Source organism: Nicotiana tomentosiformis, chromosome 2, assembly GCF_000390325.3.
Source record: "Nicotiana tomentosiformis chromosome 2, ASM39032v3, whole genome shotgun sequence".
Classification (NCBI taxonomy): Eukaryota; Viridiplantae; Streptophyta; class Magnoliopsida; order Solanales; family Solanaceae; genus Nicotiana; species Nicotiana tomentosiformis.
The window spans coordinates 115331835-115357139 of NC_090813.1; the positions used below are offsets into that span (position 1 = coordinate 115331835).

Consider the following 25305-nt stretch of genomic DNA (forward strand, 5'->3'; position numbering starts at 1 on the left):
CAAGTTAATTGACTATACAACTCTACGGAATCAACCGAGTCTCAATTTCTATGGTGCACGCCCACACGCCCGTCACCTAGCATGTGCGTCACCTCCAAAAAATTCACATAACACGTATAATCAGGGCTTATACCCTCAGCTCCAAGATTAGAGATGTTACTTACCTCGAACAATCAAAATCCAATACCGAGCAAGTTGTACAATACTCCGAAAATTCCATTCCGCGCGTATCAACCTCTGAACGGCTCAAATACCGATGATTTCCTTGAAACTCCCTCGATAATAAGATCGGCACAAATCGAGCTTTCTTAATTCAACTCTTTAGTGATATTAAAAACTCTTACTACTCTTACAACTTCAATCTACATCGACATAATTCAATTGGACCAATATTAGTAAATAAATTTTCAGATTTGGTCATTTAGGCATTTTATCAAACACCTAGAGTGCATAAATCTCTACATCTCTTAACCATGGAATTAGCTCATCCAACTAACACCATTTACCAACAAATTATAACTTTCAATCATCACATGTGTGACCATTCATCCACACCCAACCAACAAAATTACATCAATTAATTACCTTTCAATCTCTACAATGGTTATACATTTAAATTGAGAATTTATGGCTTTCAATCACCATCTCATGAGTTCCAATACTTAATTCATACTCATATTCCTATAATATATCCATACATGTAAGTCTAAGGGTATAGAATTACCTTTTGGAAGAAATCTTGCAAAACCCTCTTTTGAGTTCTTGAAACAATTTCTTGAAGATCTAAGGATTTCATGGCAGATTGAGTTAGTTCTAGAGTGGAATTGATGGAATGAAACACCAAATTAGTAGGGATTACTCACCTTGAAGATGGGGAGAGTTGGAGATCTTGAGGGAGTGGAGGAAAACTCCAAAGTTCGGCCAAGAAAAAATGGGGTAAAATGAACCTCGAATGAGTATATAGCATTTCGGGCGCCATAGGTGGCGTCGGGGGCTATCTGTGGCGCTGGTTCCAGTACTTGAAATAAATCTCAGCGTCAGGGATAGCGCCCCGTACTACCCTAAGCGCTGGCGACGGGAAATTATTTTTTCTTACCCGGGAATAGGCATAACTCTCTCATATGATGACTGAATTCGATGATTCTTTTTGCTATGGCTCCGTAATTTCAATACGGATCTAATGCTTCAATAAAAACTAAACTTGGAGCTCATTTTCTTAATGTGATACCACATATACTCTAAGAAGCGACGTCGAAATATTCTAGGTTCGATACCGAAACATATCAAATCAAGTCCGATTGACCTCAAATTTTGCACACAAGTCATAATACATCATATGAAACTATTCAAGACTTCAAATAGTAGAAAAGAGAGTAATTACACAAAATGACAAGTTGGGTCGTTACAGCCGTCATCGTCACACTTTCACTCACAGTGTCCGTACACAAGCTCCGGCGTTTCAATATTTTGATTATTGTCTTCTCATTTGCTTCCTTCTGTTTCTCTCTTGCCTCTGCTATCTTGAGGTTTACTAATTCTCGCCGCCGCGGCTCCGATTTTTCTCAGTGGCACCACTTTTAGGTTTTTCAGTTGCTAGCGGTTGTTATTGTTTTTAGGCTAGGATTTGTATGGGGACATTTTATGGCTACCAGGCATTTTGACCCGAGCAAAAATTGAGAAGGATACAATGCAACCTATTTATAAAATGGACTCATATGTTTTTCCTGAAAGAACACTCTAGTAATCTACAATATATTAAAAACATGAAACCCTTAAGGTAAAAGTCAAAATACGAAATTACCCTTGCCCTATTAAATTAGTTTTTTTAATAAAACTAAACCCTACAAATACACGCCTGTTGTAGGGACAGACTCCTATTGGAAAAAAACTTACCTCTTAACGATCATCTCCCCAAAGTTCAAAGAGTTGCACCGTTTAATTGTTGTGTTCAAAAATCAGAATCCCATGGAAATGTCTCGCTCTTTTCTGTTAAAGCAACAGGTTTGACATCTAAACTTTCCTTCACCAAATTCTCTTTTCTGTTAAGCTTTCTTCCATATTTTGCTATGTTTTTAGTTTCGTTTCAGAATTTCATTAGTTAGTTTCACTTTGTCTATGGAATCTGTGGTATTGGATTCTTTTGGTGAATTTTTTCTTCTTTCATTTTATCAATCCATTTATGTGTTAGTTTTCATGTTCTTTTGCGCTGATTTGTCGGCTGATTTTGTACAATAAATGGAGAAGTGAACAAGTTTAATCGTTTTATAGAGTATTCTAGAGAAGTGGTTGACGCCATAGATGACAGTCCAAATAATATCTCAAAATTTAGAGTTTTGGTATTTCGGCGCCATAGCAGATAAATTGGTCAAACATTGTTGGTCATATTTTTTATAACGAATCAATCTTTTTTATATTGTTCTGTTTTGTGAAAATGCATACTCTCATGTGTTATTCAATCTTTTCTCTACGATTCTGTGGATTTCACATGAAACAAAAATAATGGATTTGATTTATCCAATGCGAGTATATGAGTGAGGATTGAATCTATGGACTCCTTAATTCTTACTTATCAAGAAACTCTTCTTTCATTCGTGGTGTCAATTTCTGCTGTGGCTTGAAGTACAACACTTGACAAGTCATTTTTTCAGGAAAGAAATTTAGCATATAATTATTTAGCCCTCCCATAAATGCCATTTTCAAGTAAGAACTACCCTTAACTAATATTTACGAAAAGTCATTTATTTACCAAACTAAAAAAACCGTTACAATTATGAAAGGTAAAATATTTCGTCATGGATTGTGCAGATTAAGTTACTGAGGACTCGGTTTATTAGAAAGGCAACACTTTTCATCAATCTCGAAATCTATTGAATGTTGATAGTCTGTAGTGAGTATGGTACCTCTCATTGAAGAAGCAAAGGTATGTCAACTGAAATTAATTTAGTTCCAGTTATTGGTTCTATTTACTGTATCATGAAACTAGGGAGTATTTTGTTAAGAAGAGTAAGCATGTACGTGGAATTATAATTTGCTATGATTGCTCTTCAATATGCATTTGATTTAACTTCATCGATATCATTAATAAAGAATTATTATACAAATTAGAGTTTAATATTTTAGGTGTACCAGAATAATTAAAATCATAGGAAAGAAAAATGTTACTGGTGTAAACATCAAACTGGGTTGTATTTAGTCATGATTGTTTTTGTTAAATTCAAATTCACATCCATTTAAAGAAAATTTTGAACTGGTCTGCTCCTGTTTGCTATATCCCTATACTCAATATATGCTCAACTGGTGTACCTTAAATTTAGTTATATAGTTACTAGAATTTCACTTTTCCTTACAACACCACAATTTTAGTCTTAATAAGTTACCTAAATTTTAAGCCAGATTAATAGGAACTACCAAGATCATGTTTTATTACAATATTTCTAATATGTATGGTATCTGTTGCATAACATATCCTTTAGAATAAGAAATCTTACATTAATTATCAACCTTACTTGCATCAAATTGCCACTGGTAGTCAGATTTAAGAAGAGGCGGACCATGATGTTTTGACCGACTAAACATCAACATCATTGGATTGAGTTAAAAGAAAGAGGATATCCCAAATGCATCGAAATGCATTACTTGGTTGATTAGTTGTTGTTTTCTGATTAGAGAAGCTAGGAAGAATAAAAGCAACCAACATATATGATTTTGCAGAAGTTGACGATAGTTGTATGGTGTGTGATTCTTGCTAGCTTATAGTTTTTGCTATTATGTGATTAATAATTGTTGTCTTTAGACTTAGCACTAGTTCCATTCACTACATCAATCATATAAGACTAAATCATTTGTGACTTAATACTTATATTCTAATATAGTAGTGAAATTTGAAACTATACCTATTTTTGTGAAGATACAGACTCAAAACAAGTTATATTTGAACGATGATGCAATTTATACATGTAAAAAGAAAAGGAATTACATATAATTATGCCCCTTCGTCATCTTAAGAGTGTTTCTATCTTTTCTGGTTCTTTAATTTATGAACCATATTTCCAAAATAGACACTTAGGATGAATTGTACGTTATAGCAATTTGGAATTGAAAAAATGGTGACAAATGTAAAATCAACTCTTGAAAGTTATCTTATAATTTTTTTAAGTTTTCAAGAAAAGGTAGTCAACTTTTTTGTAATCTGCATCAATTTCGCAAAAGAAAGTGCTATTGGCTCTTAAAGTAAGCAAAGAACAAGAAATTTAACTTCCCATTTAGAATAATAAATAACAAAAAAACGTATTTAATTACAGTACGGATGACACTCAACATGTCAATCTTTTACTTTGCAATTCAAATAGAAAGTCTTTTATTAACGGACAAAGTTAAGATAGTTGATTGTATGACAGTGAAGGAGGTTATAATTACAGTCTATAGTATGAGGATTTGACATAGATTTTTTTCTCAATATTTGATAAAAGAAGGAATCATGAGGACCACAAAATCGCTCTAGAAAATAAAATCAACGACCCAAACATCTACCTCTTTTTTTAATTTTCTAGAAGAACTGTTTGGTTCTTCTATGGATTGAGATAACGTATGTAGGTGCGAAAAATAGATTAAAGGTATGCCTTTGTAAAATTCAATAAGAAATATGAGGCTCAAGTTGAGCCTAGATTTCATACGTCACACTCAACCAATATGAACAAAAGCAACATACAATGGAATATCATATGTGAGAAAGGGCCAAAACTACCCTCGAATTTTAAGCTGGGTCAAATATATTCTTTATTTATCTATTGGAGTAAAATTGCCCCCAACGTTTTCTTTTCGGCTCAAGTCTCCCCTTATGGCTAATGGTCATTTCCAAAAAAAAAAAAGATTTATCTAATAATAATGTGACGGCTTGTCATTTGTCGAATTTAAAATAATTGTCCTCATTAAAAAAATCCACCCATACCAATTTTCGGACTAACCCGGCCCCAACCAAAAATCTAACGGAAAAAAGGAAACACCAACCCCCACCCCCGACTCTTCTTCTTTCTTTTCTAAGTGTCTCTTCTACAAATTAGGGTTTTTCAAAGAAAGAAGAATCATGTCAATGGCTGCAATGAAACTTTTAGCTTTTTCCACAAGAAAATCAATTCAAATTAGTAGAGAACTACAAATCTAGACATACATAAATATCCACAAATCACTAAATACCTTCTAAAATTTCAAATCTAAAAATTTTGACAAGCTTCAATGCTTAGCTTCAATCTTCTTTTTTCAAGCAACCAAGACAGTAGATAAACTTGACTTTTACTTTAAATAATAATAATCAGCAGGTTCCAAGCAATAATTTCGATTTTCAATACCAAACTCAGCCCAACAACTTTGACAATTTTAAGCCACGAATTTGACCCACCAAAAATTTCAATCAGTAGAATGATCAAAGAAAGTTTTAAGTACTAAATTCATCAACGGATCATCGATGCTCAATTCCACAAATGAACCCAGTTGCATTTTCAAATGCTCATACTAATGAAATTCGAAAACTCAGAAACAAAGCATGGACTCAAGTGCATTCGATCAAACAGTGATACTATTTTTTAATTTACTGATTTTTTATTATTATTTGGCAATAAAAAATTAGGCACTTCAGGTCGGGTTAGTGCAGTTTGGGTCGGTTAGATCAAAAATGGATACATAGGGGTGGGTCTTTTTATTGGGAACATGTGTTTTAAATTCTTCCAATGAGAATCTGTCACGTCATTATTTAAATAAAATATATAGTTTTGGTGAAAATGACTGATAGTCATAAGGGTAGACTTGAACCGAAAAGAAAGTGTTAGGGACAATTTTAGCTCAATAGACGGAGGATAATTTAGCCCTAAGCCTGTAGTTTAGGGACAATTTTGACCGTTTTTCATATAGTCTATAAAGAAGTATTGAGAGATATGCTTCGTTACAATTTTTACCTCAAAAAATTAAAAAACATAAAAATAAAAATTACATGTATCTAATTAGACTTTGATAGTTCATCTTCATAGATTAAGAGAATATCCAATCATTTTGACCCTAACAAATAATTTATTATACTATAATTCACACTGATCATTCTCAAAAACTTGTACTTTATTTATTCAAAGCTTCATTTGAATAGTATCGGAAATTTTTACAAACTCATTGTACTACATGTTAGAAAATAATTCTATCTCAAAAATAAATTGCAACATATACATTATCCTTTACTACCCATGATTAATAGCCATTATTATAATATTATAACTGACTTCTTATTAACCTTCATACCAAATCATCTATGATTAGCTATTAATGGTTTTGAATTTGTTTATTCAAATTATCATTATCCGTTGCTTTGAAAGTTACAAACCCGTAAGCTTTGTTTTGTAACAGTCATTCTCATTAATTCTTTAAAATTCTTTTAATCTTTCAATGCTATAGATGTTGGAGCATTTCAGCAAGGATGGTTATTTTCTTATCTCCCAAGTTCCTTTTGCTTTCGAGAAAAAAAGAAAACATATGCTCTCTCTATATATATATATATATATATTTTTTTTTTTTTTGTGCTGGGTTTTCTTTTATACAATATTTGTTATTTCTACTCCTAGTTATACTAGAAGAGCTTGTTGAATCCTAGGGGATACGCCTAATTTTATTTATCACGGTATGGGCGAAATATCCTTAACGACAGTGTCCTTGATACGCCTCAAGCTAAATCTTATTCTCCATATCCAATACTTTTTCCAACAATCTTAAGGATATTTTCACGTTGTTATTATGGAGAATAACGCTGCAAATGTTGTTGTTGATGCTACTACACTCGCTGCACCAATTGTTTCTGTTGTTGTGTTCCATCACCTATTACCTATGCCAAACCTTTTCCTGATGTTTCGAAAATTGAGGATTTTGGTGGAGATAATTTTAAACGTTGGCAGGAACGTGTGTGTTTTATTTTGGATATGCATGGATTTGCTTTCGCACTTACTGATCCTAAGCCAACTGAAGCATCTTCCATTCAGATGGATCAGTGGGTTCATGCTAATAAGGTATGTAGACATACTATAATTTCTACACTTTCTAGCGAATTGTTCGATGGCTCTGATACCAACTTGTCACGACCCAAAATCCTAACATGTCGTGATGGCGCCCATCGTGGTACTAGGCAAGCCGACATTTACGAAATAACTCCAACACTTTTAACAGAAAATGAGTGTAAAGCAGTTTAAATAATAAAACTCTTCATAAACATGATAGAAAATCCAAAACACAACGCGAAAATTTCCACATCGAGGTGTCACTGAGTACACGAGCATCTATACATCACAAGTGCGAAAAATACTGTCTATGATAATCTAAAACTAAATACAATAAGTGGAAAGATAGGGAGGGAGAAACAACGTCTACGAAATGCCAAGAAGTTACCTCGATAGTCTCCGAGAATCCGAACTCCACAACTCAGCAACCGCCGTGACCGGATGCACCTGGGCCTGCACACACAGTGTAGTGTGAGTACAACTAACTCAGTAAGTAACAAGACTAAATAAAGAACTGAAAGTAGTGACGAGCTTCACCGCTATAGTTCAATTACAACGATTTTAATATAAGAAAGTAGGCATGCTCTCAAGTTCGATAAATTAGATCAAACAGTTACACCATGACAAGTTTAAGTGAGACAGACTGTAATATCTTTCAGAAATTTCAAGACAGTGATACATGGAAGCTACGTGTAACAATAATGAAACCAAATGCATCGTCTCAAGGCCACAACCACTCAACCCTCCCATTCACTCAGCACTCGGCACTCGCATTCAGTAGGTACCTGCGCTCACTAGGTATGTGTGCAGACTCAGAAGGGGCTCCTTTAGCCTAAGCGCTATAATCTGCACTGACAACTCACGTGCTACACGGACAACTCACGTGCTATAGTATAATATCTAGATCTGCATGGACAAATCACGTGCTTCACGGACAACTCATGTGCTATAGTATCAATATCTCACAATCAGGCCTCGGCCTCACTTAGTCATCAATCTCTCCAGTCTCTCGGGCTCTGAGTAATCATGAAAGTCATCCCCAACAGAATTGATATAAGTTGTCAATAAGGAACAATAGAGACTGAGATATAATAACAAGTAAAACTGTGACTGAGTACAATACAACAATTTAGCAGATAATTCAACATGTACACGACCTATGTGGGTCCCTACAGTGCCAACACAGAGTCTAAACATGATTTCTAACATGATTTGTGGTTCAATTTCTCTACTACATGGATAATGTACATATAACATCAAATTATTCAACTACACGTTTTCACGAAATTTGACCAAGTCATAATTTCTACGGTGCACTCCCACACACCCGTCACTTAGCATGTGCGTCACCTCAAAATCAAATATATGACATGTAATACGGGGGTTCGTACCCTCATAACCAAATTTAGAACTGTTATTTATCTCAATCCGAGCAAATCTCTACTCCAACAAACTCTTGCCTCGCAAAACGGACTCCAAATGCCTCGAATATAGTCATAAACAATGCGAACTAAAGGAATCAACTCCATAAGAAAATGCTAAGTTATTCATCAAAAGTCTAAAATCGACTCAAAAGCCGGCCCCCGGAACCATGTCTTGAAATTCACAAAACCCGAAAGCCCACTCAACCACGAGTCTAACCATATCAAATTTATCAAAATCCGACACCAAATCGTCACCCAAATCCCAAACAAACCCTCTAAATCCCAAGCCTCAAACCTCTAATTTACACTTTAAATACACACCAACTAGGGGGAAAATCAATAGGTAAGCAAGATTATTGATCAAAAATGAGCACAAGGGACTTGCCTCAAGAATCCCCTCAAAAATCCTCTCAAGAATCGCCTAAACCGTGCTTGAAATGAAGATAAAATTGCAAACCCTTGTTTTAATAATCTGTCCAGGCTTTTCGCACCTGCGACCAAATATCCGCACCTGCAGAACCGCTTCTACGGTAAATCCTCCGCATTTGCGGAAATCGCTTAAATCCCCCAGGCCCGCATCTGCGCTCCAAGTTCCGCATCTGCGCTCCAAGTTCCACCCGCTTCTGCGGATATAGGCCTCTCCCCCAACTCTGCATCTACGGAGTCTCACTAGCAGATGCGGTTAACCCCTCGCACCTGTTCCCTACACAGGCTAGCCCCACTCCGCTTCTGCATAAATCAAGATGCATCTGCAGCATCGCACCTGTGACCAACCCCTCGCAGGTGCGATCACACCAGAAGAGCTACAGCTGCAGCAATGCACTAAGTCCCATTTTCGATTTGTTAACCATCTGAAACCAACCCGAGGCCCCCGGGACCTCAACCAAACATCCCAACGAGTCCTAAAACACAATACGAACTTAGTCGAGCCCTCAAATTACCTCAAACAATATCAAAAAGATGAATCGCACATAGATTCAAACCTAATGAACTTTGAACTTCTAATTTCTACAAACGATGTTGAAACCTATCAAGTCACGTCTGATTAACCCCAAATTTTGCACACAAGTCACAAATGACACCACAGACCTACTCCAATTTTCGGAATCGGAATCCGACCCCGATATCAAAAAGTCCACTCGGGTCAAACTTTCCAAAAATTCCAACTTTTGTCATTTCAAGCTTAATTCCACTACGGACCTCCAAATCACAATCCGGACACGCTCCTAAGTCCAAAATCACCTAACGGAGCTAACGGGACCATCAAAACTCTGTTTCGGAGTTGTTTACTCAAAGATCAACATTCGGTCAATCATTTCAACTTAAGCTTTCAACCTTGAGACTAAGTGTCTCATTTCATTCTAAAATCTCACCGGACCCAAACTGACTACCCCGACAAGTCACATAATAGTTATAAAGTACAAAATGAGAAGTAAATGGGAGAACGGGTCTACAACTCTCAAAACTATCAGTCGGGTCATTACATCATCCCCCTCTTAAACAAACGTTCGTCCACGAACGAGTCTAGAAACGTACCTGGAGTCTCAAATAAGTGTGGATATCTGCTCCGCATCTCTCGCTCGCTCTCCCAAGTTGCCTCCTCAACTGGCTAACCTCTCCACTGCACCTTCACTGAAGCAATGTTCTTTGACCTCAACTTACAAACCTGCCAGCCCAAAATGGCCACCAGCTCCACATCATAAGTCAAATCACTATCCAATTGAACCGTGCTGAAATCCAAAACATGAGACAGATCACCGACATACTTCCAAAGCATAGAAACATGAAACACTGGATGCATACTCGACAAACTAGGTGGCAAGGCAAGCTTCTAAGCCACCTCCCCAATCCTCTGAAGTACCTCAAATGGCACTAATATACCGAGGGATCAACTTGCCCTTCTTCCCGAACCTCATAACACCCTTCATAGTTGAAAACCTTGAGCAGTACCTTCTCCTCAAACATGTAAGCAACTTCATGGACCTTCATGTCGACACAACTCTTTTGTCTAGACTGCGTCATGTGAAGCCACTCCTGAATCATCTTAACCTTATCCAAAGCATCCTGGACCAAGCCAGTACCCAATAGCGTAGCCTTACCAGGCTCAAACCAACCCACCAGAGATCTACACCGTCTCCCATACAAAGCCTCATATGAAGCCATTTGAATGCTCGACTGGTAGTTGTTGTTGTAGGCAAACTCCGCGAGTGGCAGAAACTGATCCCAAGAACCCCAAAATCAATGACACAAGCGCGTAGCATATCCTCCAATATCTGAATAGTGCACTCGGACTGTCCGTCCGTCTGAGGGTGAAACGATATGCTCAAATCAACCTGGGTGCCCAACTCTCATTGCACGGCTCTCCAAAACTACGATGTGAACTACGTGCCACAATCTGAAATGATGGACACTGGTATGCCATGGAGGCGAATAATCTCTCGGATGTAAATCTCAGCCAACCGCTCTGAAGTATAAGTAATCCTAACTGGAATGAAGTGCGTGGGCTTGGTCAGCCGATCCACAATCACCCAAATAGCATCGAACTTCCTCGAAGTCTGTGGGAGCCTAACTACAAAATCCAAGGTGATCCGCTCCTATTTCCACTCTGAAATCTCTAACCTTTGAAGCAATTCGCCTGGTCTCTAATGCTCAAACTTCACCTTCTGACAGTTGAGGCACCAAGCTACAAACCCCACTATATCTTCTTCATTCTTCTCCACCAATAATGCTACCTCAAATCCTGATATATCTTCGCGGTACCCGGATGGATGGAATACTGCCTCAAATTTAGATCCTTCTATTTGAACAAATGCTGGAGACTACGATGATCTGTAAACACCTAACAAGACACATCGTAGAGATAATGCCTCCAAATCTTCAATGCATGAACGATGGTAGCCAACTCCAAATCTTCTCATGAGGCTTCAATTGACGCGAAGCATAAGCAATCACTCTACCCTCCTGCATCAATACACATCCAATACCGATCCGAGAAGTATCACAATACACTGTATAAGAACCAGAAGCTGAAGGTAGAACAAGAACTGGAGTTGTGGTCAAGGCAGTCTTGAGCTTCTGGAAGCTCTCCTCACACTCATCCGAACATCTGAAAATAGCACCCTTCTGGGTCAATTAGGTCAAAGGTGATGCAATAGACGAGAAACCCTCCACGAAGTGACGATAGTAATCGGCCAAGCCGAGAAAGCTCTTAATATCCGTAGTTGAGGACGGTTTGGGCTAAATATAAACCGCCTCTATCTTTATTGGATCCACTTGAATCTCCTCACTGGACACCACGTGCCCCAGGAATGCCACTAAACTAAGCCAAAACTCACATTTGGAGAACTTAGCATAAAGTTTCTCTTCCCTCAACCGCTGTAACACAATCCTCAAATACTGGGAATGCTCCTCCTGGCTACGAGAGTACACCGGGATATCATCAATGAACACTATGACAAACGAGTTAAGATAAGGTTGAAATACATTGTTCATCAGGTGCATGAATATTGTTGGGGCTTTGGTCAGCCCAAAAGACATCACAAGGAACTCATAATGATCATAACAGGTCCTGAATGTTGTATTTAGAATATATGAGTAACTGGTGATACCCAGACCTCAAGTCAATCTTAGAGAACACCCTCGCTCCCTAAAGCTAGTCGAATAGATCATCAATGTGCGGCGAAGGATACTTGTTCTTGATTGTAACTTCGTTCAATTGCCTATAATAAATGCACATCCATATAGAACCATCCTTCTTCTTCATAAACAGAATAGGTGCACCCCACAGTGATACACTAGGCCTAATAAACCCCTTATCAAGGAGTTCCTGAAGTTTCTCCTTCAACTCCTTCAACTCAGCTGGTGCCATACAATACGGTGGAATAGAAATGGGCTGAGTACCTGGCACCAAGTCAATACTAAAATCAATATCTCTGTCAAGTGGCATGACCGGCAGGTTTGTAGGAAACACACCCGGAAAATCTTGCACCACCGAAACAGATTCAATAACAGGAGTATCAGAACCGACATCCCTTACAAAGGCCAAATAATATAAACAACCCTTCCCAACCATCCGATGGGCCTTCAAATAGGAGATTACTCTGGTGGGAACATAGTTTAGAGAACCTCTCCACTCGATCCTAGGCAACCCCGGCATCGCCAACGTCACGGTCTTAGCGTGACAATACAGAACAACATGACATGGAGACATTCAATCCATACACAAGATCACATCTAAGTCCACCATACTAAGCAATAAGATATCAGCTTTAGTCTTCAATCCCCCAATATTCACTACACATGACCGATATACACGGTCCACAACAAAAGTATCGCCCACTGGCTGTAATGACCCGGCCGGTTGTTTTGAGAGAATTAGCCCCGAACTACTATTTATTGCTTCCTCTACTTCATTTTGTAGTTATGTAACTTCCCGAGAGAATTTATTTTTGGTTTCGGAGTGAAATGGGACACATAGTCCCTAAAATGAAAGTTTAAGTCGTAGGAATTGACCGTACTTTGAACTGTATGAAGACAACTCTGAAATAGAGTTTTTATGGTTCCTATAGCTCCGTAAGGTGATTTTGGTCTTAGGAGCATGTTAGGATGTTGAACTGGAGGTCTGTAGGTCATTTTAGCGCTAATTGGCAAAAGTTGGAAAAAGGATGATTTTTGAGAAGATTGACCGGGAGTGAAATTTTTTATATTGAGGTCGGATTCAGATTCTAAAAGTTGGAGTAGGTCCATAATGTTAATTGTGACTTGTGTGAAAAAAATTGAGGTCAATCGGGCTTGATTTGATAGGTTTCAACGTCGGATGTAGAAGTTTCAAACTTTGAAGTTCATTAAGCTTTAATCGATGTGTAATTAGTGTTTTTAGAGTTGTTTGATGTGATTTGAAGGCTCAAATAAGTTCGTATGATATTTTAGGACTGGTTGGAATACTCAAGTGAGGTCCCAGGGGCCTCGGGTTGATTTTGGATAGTTAACGGATCAATTGGAGTTGTGTTGGATTAGATGAAGTTGTTGCACCTAGTGTAATCGCACTTGCGCACTTTGTGCCATAGGTGCGACCCCGTAGAAACGGCCATAGAGCTCTAAAAGTGATTATGGGCAAGTCCAGCTGGGACCGTGATGTTGTCAGAGTTTCGCAGAAGCGAACTCGCAGGAAAGGAGGATGGAGCGCAGAAGCGGGCGCGCAGGTGCGGCCCTTATTCGCAGAAGCGAGCTTTGAGGCTTAAGAGAAGTCCACACTTGGAATGATTTTTACGTAGGTGCGGAACCGCAGATGTAGTGGATCCCTCGTAGAAGCGATATCACTAGGCAGAAAAAGGGAATTACGAGGGTTTGATCTCATTTTTACTTTGGGACTTTGAGAGCACGGATTGAGGCGATAATTTGAGGGATTTTCAGAAGAAACTATTGGGTAATGATTCTTAACTCATTTTTGGTTATATTCCACTAATCTATCGTTAATTGCGTCATTTAATTAAGGATTTGGGTTGAAATAATTGGGGGGAAATTTGGAAAGTTCTTCAACCGAGTTTTTAGGGTTTTGATTGAGATGTTGGTATCAGAGTTGAGTAGTTTTGGTACGAGTGAAATCGTGGTTGAATGGATGTTCGTATTTTGTGACTTTTACCCGATTTCGAGACGTGAGCCCGGGTCGACGTTTTGGGGCGATTTTTCTAAATTCTTGTTAAAGCCTTGATTTCATTTATTAGATTAGTTTGTTATAGTTGTATTTATAGTATGTAATTTCTTTTGGCTAGATTTGGGCCATTCGAAGTCGGAAAGTCGAGGGAAATGCATACTACTTTATTGATTGAGCGAGATTTGAGGTAAGTGACTTGTCTAACCTTGTGTGGGGTAAATTCCCTTAGGTTTTGGAACTGTTGTAACCACTTTTGTTATGTGAGCGCCGTGTACGCGAGGTGACGAGTGTGTACACGGGTTGATTATGAAAAATTCGGTTCTTGCTGATTTGTCATCTTTTAAAATATATTAGCGGAGTTGTATTCTTTTAAAATACATTAACTGAGTTGTCTTAACATATGTAGTAATCATGTTTAGACTAGTATCGCATGCCTACGTGCCTTAATTCTTACTTGCAATTTGTGCAGCATGTTTAGTTGAATTACCCTCCTTACTTGTTTTGAATTAAATCTTTAACTGTAAGATTCTTGGAGAAAATTCGTGTTTCCCTTTGATTACCTGCTGCATACTTACTTTGGGACTATGAGGCGGTTCCTCGGGAGATCCCCTTGTACTGCATATTTACTTTGGGACTACGAGGTGTTTACTCGGATGATCCCCCTATACTGCATATTTACTTTGGGACTACGAGGCGGTTCCTCGGAAGATCCCCCTGTATTTCATCTTTATATTTGGGACTACGAGGAGGTACCTCGGGAGTGCCCCTACTGTGTACCTCTATTTATTGTGCTGATATTTTCTGAAACTTCTTATTGTTTAAATTCTCAGTCATTTCAAAATATTATTATATCTTCTGCTTTATTTTTTTTTAAAACTAGTAGGGCCCTGACCTGACCTCGTCACTACTCTACAGAGGTTAGGTTTGGCACTTACTGAGTACCGTTGTGGCATACTCATACTACACTCTGCACACCTTTTGTACAGATCCAGGTTCTTCCCACCAGCCTAGATACCAGTGAGTTGGACCACTCGTGGAGACTTCAAGGTATATCTGCCAGCGCTCGCAAACCTCGGAGTCCCCCTCTATCCTTACTATGTTGTTTTTCTTATTTTTCTCTCGACTCTAATGTATATAGATACTTAGTATTTTCTCTTAGAAGCTTGTGACTTGTTTCCACCGGGTTTTGGAAGTTGTAATTATTGAATGACAGTTTTATATTTATATATCGTGTGTTGAGATGGGAGTTCAGTTTATTATTCATTGATTCCTCAAAAATGTTAGGTTTACCTAGTCTTAGAGACTAGGTGCCATCACGACATCCTACGGAGGGGAAAATGAGGTTGTGACAAGTTGGTATCAGAGCCACGTTCATAGGTGTTATGAGTCACAAGCAAGTATAGTAGAGTCTCGCTGATTAGTACAGAGACGTCTATACTTATCTTCGAGAGGCTATGGAACTGTTAGGAAAAGTTTCACTCTCTTTTATTCCTTATCGTGCGAAATTTTGACTTCGGACTCTAAATTTTTGTCTTTCTATTCTCTCACACATGATGAGGACACGTACAGCTGGATCGGATGATCAGTCACCAGCGCCCCCTACTAGAGCCGTGAGGGGCCGGGGACGGGGTAGAGGCCGATGACATCCACGTGGTGCATCAAGAGCACCCGCATGATCTGCTATAGAGGAGCCACCAGTAGCTCCAGTTGGAGGGTAGGCACCTGAGATGTTTGTTACTGCACCAGCCCTCCAGGAGACTCTAGACTAGTTTCTGAGAATGTTCAGCACCTTAGCTCAGGCAGGGTTGATACCGCTTGCTACTTCCACATCTCAGGCTAGGGGAGGGGCCAGAGCAGTGGGTTCAGGTAGAACAGGATCCAGAGATTTTACCGATACATCCGGTAGCTTCAGTTCAGCCTGGGGTTAGGACATTAGCTAAGGTAGAGCAGCTCAAGCTCGAGAGGTATAAGAAGTACCACCCACCTACTTTCAGTGGCTTGGCGTCATAGGATGCCCAGGGTTTTCTTAAGGAGTGCCATCGTATTCTCTGTACTATGGGTGTTACGGATATTATTGGAGTTTCTTTCACAGTGTTCCAGCTTAGAGGAGCAGCCTATCATTGGTGGCGTGCATACGAGTTGGATAGTCCGCTAGAGGCAGCTTCACTCACTTGGACTCAGTTCTCAAATATGTTCCTAAGAGAGTATGTTGCTCAAAGTCACAAAGATGCTTGACGCGCAGAGTTTGAGTAGTTGCTCTATGGTGCTATGACCGTGTCAGAGTATGTGGTCCAATTCAGTGATTTGGCCAGGCATGCACCAGCCCTGGTTGCTACCGTTTGAGAGCGGGTTCGTCGGTTTATTGAGGGGCTCAACCCAAGCATCAAATTGAGCATGGCCCTAGAGTTGGAGATGGATATTGCATATCAGCGGGTAGTGGGGATTGCTAGGAGGTTAGAGGTCATGCTGACTTGGGATAGAGAGGAGAGAGAGGACAAGAGGTCTCGAGAGTCTGGCACTTACAGTGGTACTCGTGCCCCAGCTACAACTCGCCAAGGCAGAGGTTATATGGGTCGCCCAGTTCATTCAGCACTTCTTGCTGCCAGTGGTGCTCCTTCCACTACTAGGCCCCAAGATCCATATTATGCACCGCTAGTGTCTAGTGTGCCTCCGGTACAGGGTGCCTCCAGTGATCAGTCTAGTCGATCAGGCCCGAGCCAGTCGCAGCAACCACGTCCTCCGAGATTTTGTTTTAAGTGTGGTGACACACGTCATTTGGTGAAGGATTACACTGGATTTAGGAGGGGTGCACCTCTACAGATTTCTAAGGCACTAAGTGCTCCACCTAGTCCTCAGGTTATGATTGCATCACCAGCTACCACCTCACTTGCACAGCCAACTAGAGGTGATGTCGGACAAGTAGAGGTTTCCCTAGAGGGGGATGTCAGGCCAGATATTATGCCCTTCCTGCTAGGATAGAGGCAGTTGCATCAGATTTTGTTATCATATGTACTGTTCCAGTCTGTCATAGAGATGCATCAGTATTATTTGATCAATGCTCCACTTATTCCTATGTGTCATATTATTTTGCTTCGTATTTGGGTGTATCCTATGATTCTCTGAGTTCACATATTTATGTATCTACACTTGTAGGTGATTCCATTGTTGTTGATCGTGTGTATCGGTCATGTTTGATTGCTCTTAGTGGTTTTGAGACTAGAGCTGATTTATTATTGCTTGGTGTGATGGATTTCGATGTTATTTTGGGCATGGACTAGTTGTCACCGTATCACGTTATTCTTGATTGTCATTCCAAGACGGTGATGTTGGCTATGCCAGGTCTACAACGGCTAGAGTGGAGAGGTACCCTGGATCATGTTCCTAACAAGGTTATTTCATTTCTTAAAGCTCAGCGAATGGAGAGAAAGAGTGTGATGCGTATCTGGCCTATGTGAGAGATGTTAGTGTTGATACTCCTACTGTCGAGTCAGTTCCGGTAAGGGAGGATTTTGCATATGTATTTCTAACTGACCTTTCGGGTATGCCGCCCGACAGAGATATTGACTTTGGCATTGATTTGTTACTGGTAACTCAACCCATTTCTATTCCACCTTATCGTATGGCCCCAGCAGAGTTGAAGGAGTTAAAGGAACAGTTGCAAGAGTTGCTCGATAAGGGCTTCATTCGGCCCAGTGTCTCGCCTTGGAGTGCCCTTGTCATTTTTTGTGAAGAAGAATGATGGTTCTATGCGAATGTGTATTGATTATAGCCAGTTGAACGAGGCTACAGTGAAGAACATGTATCCATTGCCACGTATTTATGACCTATTTGATCAGCTTTAGGGTGCCAAAGTGTTCTCTAAGATCGACTTGCGTTCAGGATACCATCAGTTGAAGATTTGGGAGCCAAATATCCGGAAGACTGCTTTCAGGACTCGGTATGGTCATTACGAGTTCCTTGTGATGTCTTTTGGGCTGACCAACGCCCCAGCAATATTCATACACTTGATGAACAGTGTATTTCAGCCCAATCTTAACTCCTTCATCATTTTGTTTATTGACGACATTCTGGTGTACTCCTGGAGTCGGGAGGATCATGAGAAGCATATGAGGACTGTGATTCAAACCTTGAGAGAAAAGAAGTTGTATGAAAAATTTTTGAAGTGTGAATTCTGGCTATATTCTGTGGCATTTTTGGGTCATGTAGTATCGAATGAGAGGATCAAGGTAGACCCGAAGAAGATTGAAGCAGTGCATAGTTATCCCAGACCATCCTCGGCTACGGAGATCCTGAGTTTTCTTGGCTTGGCGGGGTATTACCATCGATTTGTAGAGGGTTTCTCAACTATTGCATCACCTATGACCAGATTGACCCAGAAGGGTGCTCCGTTCATATGGACCGAGGAGTGTGAGGAGAGCTTTCAAAAGCTCAAGACTGCTTCGACTACATCCCCAGTATTAGTGTTTCCTACCGGATTGGGGTCATATACGGTGTATTGTGATGCATCGTGCATTGGTCTAGGCATGGTGTTGATGCAGGACAGTAGGGTGATTTCCTATGCATCTAGACAGTTGAAGGTGCATGAGAAGAATTATCATGTCCACGACCTTGAGTTAGCACCTATTGTTCATGCCTTGAAGATCTGGCGGCATTATTTGTATGGTGTTCCTTATGAGGTTTTCATCGATCACCGGAGTTTACAGCACCTGTTTAAATAGAAGGATCTTAAATTGCAGCAGCGGAAGTGGTTGGAGTTGCTTAAGGATTATGAAATCACCATTCTCTATCATCCCGGGAAGGCCAATTTGGTGGCCAATGCCTTGAGTCGCAAGGCGGAGAGTTTGGGCAGTTTAGCATATCTACTAGTAGTGGAGAGGCCTTTAGCCTTGGATGTTCAGGCCTTGGCCAACTAGTTTGTCATATTGGATGTTTTCGATCCTAGCAGAGTTTTGGCTTGTGTGGTTTCTCAATCTTCTCTTTATGTTCGCATCATGGAGCGTCAGTATGATGACCCCCATTTGCTTGTCCTTAAGTACACGATTCAGTACGGTGATGCCAAGGAATTCACTATTGGAGATGATGGTGTATTACAGATACAGGGAAGGCTATGTGTGCCTAATGTAGATAGTTTGTGTGAGTTGATCCTCCTGGAGGCTCACAGCTCGCGGTACTCCATCCATCCATGTGCCGCGAAGATGTATTAGGATTTGAGGTAGCACTATTGGTGGAGGCGAATGAAGAAGGACATAGTGGAATATGTAGCTCGTTGCCTAAATTGTCAGCAGGTGAAGTATGAGCATCAGCGACCAGGTGGATTGCTTCAGAAAATGGAGATTCCAGAGTGAAAATGGGAGCGGATCACTATGGATTTTGTTGTTGAGCTCCGACGGACTCAGAGGAAGTTCGATGCAGTTTGGGTGATTGTCGATAGATTGACCAAGTCAGTGCATATCATACCTGTGATTACTACTTACTTTTCAAAGCAGCTGGCTCAGGTTTACATCCGTGGGATTGTCAGGCTTCATGGCGTACCGGTATCTACCATATCTGACCGGGGTACACAGTTTACATCACGGTTCTGGGGATCCGTACAACGTGAGTTGGGTAATCGTGTGGAGTTGAGTACAATATTTCACCCTCAGACGGATGGACAGTCCGAGTGCACTATTCAGATATTGGAGGATATGCTTCGTCCGTGTGTGATTTATTTTAGGGGTGCTTGGGATCAGTTCTTTCCACTTGCGGAGTTTGCCTACAATAACATTTATCAATCGAGCATTCAGATGGCACCGTATGAGGCTTTGTATAGTAGACGGTCCTGGTCTCCAGTGGGTTGGTTCGATCCGGGTGAGGCTAGGTTATTGGGTACAGATTTGGTTCAGGATGCCTTGGTAAAAGTTAAATTAATTTAAGATCGACTTCGTACAGCCAAGTCCAATTAGAAGAGTTATGCGGATCGGAAGGTTCGCGACGTTGCATTCATAGTTGGGGAGCGGGTCTTGCTCCGGGTTTCACCCATGAAGGGTGTTATGATGTTTGAAAAGAAGGGCAAGTTTCTCCCTAGGTATATCGGACCTTTTGAGATTCTTGAGAGGGTTAGAGAGGTGGCTTACAGACTTGCACTACCCCTAGTCTCTCTGCAGTTCATCCAGTATTCCATATTTCCATGCTCTGTAAGTATCACGACAATCTGTCTCATGTGTTAGACTTCAACTCAATCCAGTTGGACAAGGACCTATCTTACATTGAGGAGCCAGTGGCCATTTTGGATAGGTAGGTTCGAAAGTTAAGGTCGAAGAACATCACTTCAGTGAAGGTTCAGTGGAGGGGTCATTCGGTCAAGGAGGCGACTTGAGAGACCGAGCATGATATGCGCAACAGTTATCCTCAACTTTTCACCACTTCAGGTATGTCTCTATACTTGTTCGAGGATGAACGTATGTTTAAAGCGGGGGAGGATGTAATGACTCGATCGGTCGTTCTGAGAGAATTAGCCCTGAACCCCTATTTATTGCTTCCTCTACTTTATTTTGTAGTTATGTAACTTGACGGGAGAATTTGTTTTTGGTTTCGGAGTGAAATGTGACACATAATCCCTCAAATGGAAGTTTAAGTCGTAGGAATCGATCATAGTTCAAATTGTATGAAGACAACTCCATAATGGAGTTTTGACGGTTCCTATAGCTCCGTAGGGTGATTTTGATCTTAGGAGCGTGTTCGGATGCTGAATTGGAGGTCCGTATGTCATTTTAGCGCTAATTGGCGAAAGTTCGAAAAGGGATGAGAAGTTTGACCGGGAGTGGACTTTTTGATATCAAGGTCGTATTCTGATTCCGAAAGTTGGAGTAGATCCGTAAAGTCAATTATGACTTGTGTGCAAAATTTGAGGTCAATCGAACTTGATTTTATAGGTTTCGATGTCTGATGTAGAAGTTTGAAACTCTAAAGTTCATTAAGCTTGAATAGATGTGTAATTCGTATTTTTTGCGTTGTTTGATGTGATTTGAAGGCTCGCCTAAGTTTGTATGATGTTTTAGGACTGGTTGGTATACTCCGGTGAGGTCCCGAGATTTTGGATGGTTAACTGATCATTTGGAGTTGCGTTGGATTGGATGAAGATGTTACACCTGCTGTAATCGCACCTGCACACTTTGGGCCGCAGGTGCGACCCCGCAGAAATGGCCACAAAACCGCAGAAGTGATTATGGGCTTGTCCAGCTGGGACCGCAGATGCGGTCAGAGTCACACAGAAGCGGGCGCGCAGGTGCGATGGATCCCTCGCAGAAGCCCTTGTTCGCAAAAGCGAACTTTGAGGGCTTAAGTGAAGTCCGCACCTGCAATGCGATGGATCCCTCGCAGAAGCGAGATCACTGAGCAGAAAAGAGGAATTACGAGGGTTTGATCTCTTTTTCACTTTGGGGCTTTGAGAGCACGGATTGAGGATATAATCTAAGGGGTTTTTAGAAGAAACAATTGGGTAATGATTCTTAACTCGTTTTTGGTTATATTCCACTAATCTATCGTTAATTTCATCATTTAATTAAGGATTTGGGTTGAGAAAATTGCTGAGAAGGTTGAAAAGTTCTTCAACCGAAGTTTTGGGATTTGATTGAGATTTTGGTGTCGGAGTTGAGAAATGTTGGTACGAGTGAACTCATGGTTGAATGGGTGTTCATATTATGTGACGTTTACCCGATTTCGAGACGTGGGCCCGGGTCGACTTTTTGGGGCCATTTTTCTAAATTCTTGTTAAAGCCTTGATTTCATCAATTAGATTAGTTTATTATAGTTGTATTTATAGTATGTGATTTCTTTTAGGTAGATTTGGGTCATCCAGAGTCGGAAAGTCGAGGGAAATGCATACTACTTGATTGATTGAGCGAGATTTGAGGTAAGTGACTTGTCTAACCTTGTGTGGGGTAAATCCCCTTAGATTTTGGAACTGTTGTGACCATTTTTGATATGTGAGCGCCGTGTACGCGAGGTGACGAGTGCGTACACGGGCTGATTATGGAAAATTCGGTTCTTGCTGATTTGTCATCTTTTAAAATATGTTAGCGGAGTTGTTTTCTTTTAAAATACATTAACTGAGTTGCCTTAACATATGTAGTAATCATGTTTATCCTAGTATCGCATTCCTACGTGCCTTAATTCTTACTTGCAATTTGTGCAACATGCTTAGTTGAATTACCTGCCTTACTTGATTTGAATTAAATCTTTAACTGTAAGATTCTTGCTGAAAATTCGTGTTTCCCTTCGATTACCTACTGCATATATACTTTGGGACTACGAGACGGTTCCTCGGGAGATCCCCTTGTACTGCATATTTACTTTGGGACTACGAGGCGTTTACTCGGGAGATCCTCATGTACTGCATATTTACTTTGGGACTACGAGGCGTTTACTCGGGAGATCCTCATGTACTGCATATTTACTTTAAGACTACGAGGCGGTTCCTCGAGAGATCCCCTTGTACTGCATCTTTATATTTGGGACTACGAGGCGGTACCTCGGGAGTGCCCCTACTGTGTACCTCTATTTATTGTGCTGATATTTTCTGAAACTTCTTATTATTTAAATTCTCAGTCATTTCAAATTATTATTATATCTTCAGCTTTAGTTTTCTTTTAAACCAATAGGACCCTCACCTGACCTCGTCACTACTCTACCGAGTTTAGGCTTGGCACTTACTATGTACCGTTGTGGTGTACTCAAACTACACTATGTACATCTTTTTGTGCAGATCCAAGTTCTTCCCACTAACCTAGATCCAGTGAGTTGGACCACTCGTGGAGACTTCAAGTTACATCTGCCAGCTCTCGCAGACCTCGGTGTCCCTCTCTATCCTTACTATGTTGTTTTCCTTATTTTTCTTTAGACTTTGATGTATAGAGACACTTAGTATTTGCTCTTAGAAGCTTGTGACTTGTTTCCTAGGGTTTTGGGAGTTGTAATTATTGAATGACAGTTTTATATTTATATATCGTGTATTGATATGGGAGTTCAGTTTATTATTCATTGATTCCGTAATAATATTAGGCTTACCTAGTCTTAGAGAATAGGTTCCATCACGACATCGTACGAAGTGGAAAATGGGGTCGTGACACTGGCGTAGATACATGAACAGATGAAACTAAGGATTCACGGGGCATATCCAGATAATAAGCAAAATATGATGATACATACGAATAAGTGGAACCAGGGTCAAATAATGCAGAGGCATCCCTGTGGCATACTGAGACAATACATGTGATCACTGCATCGGAGGCAACAACATCTGGTCTCGCAGGGATAACATAGAATCGGGCCTGACCGTCCCCCGATCGGCCTCCCCCTCTCGGGCGACCTCTAGCTGCCTGGACCCCACCCCAAGCTGGCTGAGTGGGTGTTGTAACTGCTGGTGCTGGTGTCATCAGCCAAGAACTTTGTTGTGGAGCCCCACTCAACAAACTAGGGCAATCTCTCTTGATATGACCAAAGTCTCCGCACTCGAAACAACCCCTCCTCTGACAGAACTGCTGCTCTTAATAACCCGAGAAACTACCTGTAGAAACCTGAGCGGATGAGGCATGGTGAGAACTCTGTGCTGGTAATGCACTGAATGAAGACTTGCCTGAGTGAGTATTGTAAGAACCGTGGCTAGCTGATGCGCCACGATGATCTGGACGAGTCATCTAAGCGGGCCTATAAGGACAACCCATGTTGTGGTAGGACTGCCCCCCAGAAGGTACACTACCGAAATCGCCCGAACCTTAAGGCCTCTTGGCCTCTCTCTCACCATGCTCCTAGCTACGGACCATCTCTATCTGCCGAGCAATGTCAACCACCACGTAAAAAGTAGCACCAGATACCCTCTCCCTAGTCATAAGAAATCGCAGCTGATAAGTGAGGCCATCAATGAACCTCATGATCCAGTCCCTATCAGTGGGCACCAACCAAAATGCGTGTCAAGCTAACTCAGAAAACCTCATCTTGTAATGGGTCACAGACATGCCATCCTACCGAAGTTGCTCAAATTATCTGTGCAGCTCCTCCCTACGATACTGCGACACGAACTTCTCCAAGAAGAGAACAGAGAACTTCTGCCATGTAAGTGGTGCTGCACCGACCGACCTGCGCCTCTCATAAGCCTCCCACCATCTGAAGGCAACCCCAGAAAACTAAAAAGTAGTGAACGAGACCCCACTGGTCTCCAAAATACCTATTGTACGAAGAATCCGTTGGCATTTGACCAAGAACCCCTGGGCATCCTCTGACTTAGCACCGCTAAATGATGGAGGCCGAAGCCTCTCAAATCTCTCAAGTCTCCTCTGCTCATCATTAGTCATAACGGGGACCACCGGGGCCTGAGCAGTTGCAACCGGCTGGGCTGGTAGTACCTCCGGTGTCTGAAGTCCCTGCATTGCCTGCTCTGGAGTACGGGCAGAGGGGGTATGAATACCTCCCCCGACCTGAGAAGTGGCTGGCACGGCCTGAGCCGATTCCACCTGAGTAAGGCCAATGTAAATCGTCAATATTTGGGCCAAAACCTCGTAAAGTCCTCGAATCACAATGGGCATAGCTGGTGCCTGAGCTGGCCCCACTGGTTTAACTATATCTGGAACCTGCTCCTGAGCTGGAGCAACTAGTGGATATGCATGTGCTGCTCTAGTTATTTTAGGAGATGCACCTCTGCCCCTAGCGCGACCTCGGCCTCTCGTGGCCCTATCTGGTGGTACTGGTGGTTGTCCATCTTATCTAGTAGCACGTATCCTCACCATCTGTGAGAGAATAGAATAAAGCTGTTTAAATAATAAAACTCCTCATAAACATGATAGAAAATCCAAAACACAACGCGAAAATTCCCAACATCGGGGTGTCACTAAGTACATGAGCATCTATACATCATAAGTCCGAAAAATATTGTCTATGATAATCTGAAACTAAATACAATAAGTGGAAAGATATGGAAAGAGAAACAAGGTCTGCGAAACGCCAAGCAACTACCTCGATAGTCTCCAAGAATCCAAACTCCACAACTCAGCAACCGCCGTGACCGGATGCACCTGGGTCTGCACACAAGGTGTAGCGTGAGTACAACCAACTCAGTAAGTAACAAGACTAAATAAAGAACTGAAAGTAGTGACGAGCTTCACAATTATAGTTCAATTACAGTGATTTCAACATAAGAAAGTAGACATGCTCTCAAGTTCGATAAATT

The 25305-nt window shown here is 40.8% G+C and overlaps 1 long non-coding RNA gene across 1 annotated transcript; it reads left to right on the forward strand.

The window, feature by feature from the left end:
• The first annotated feature begins 1888 nt into the window (after window positions 1-1888).
• LOC104114058 (uncharacterized) lies at window positions 1889-15303 on the forward strand. Its single transcript, XR_690318.4, has 3 exons — window positions 1889-2001; window positions 2806-2920; window positions 15092-15303. It is a non-coding gene; the product is annotated as an uncharacterized lncRNA (long non-coding RNA).
• Window positions 15304-25305: the final 10002 nt, after the last annotated feature.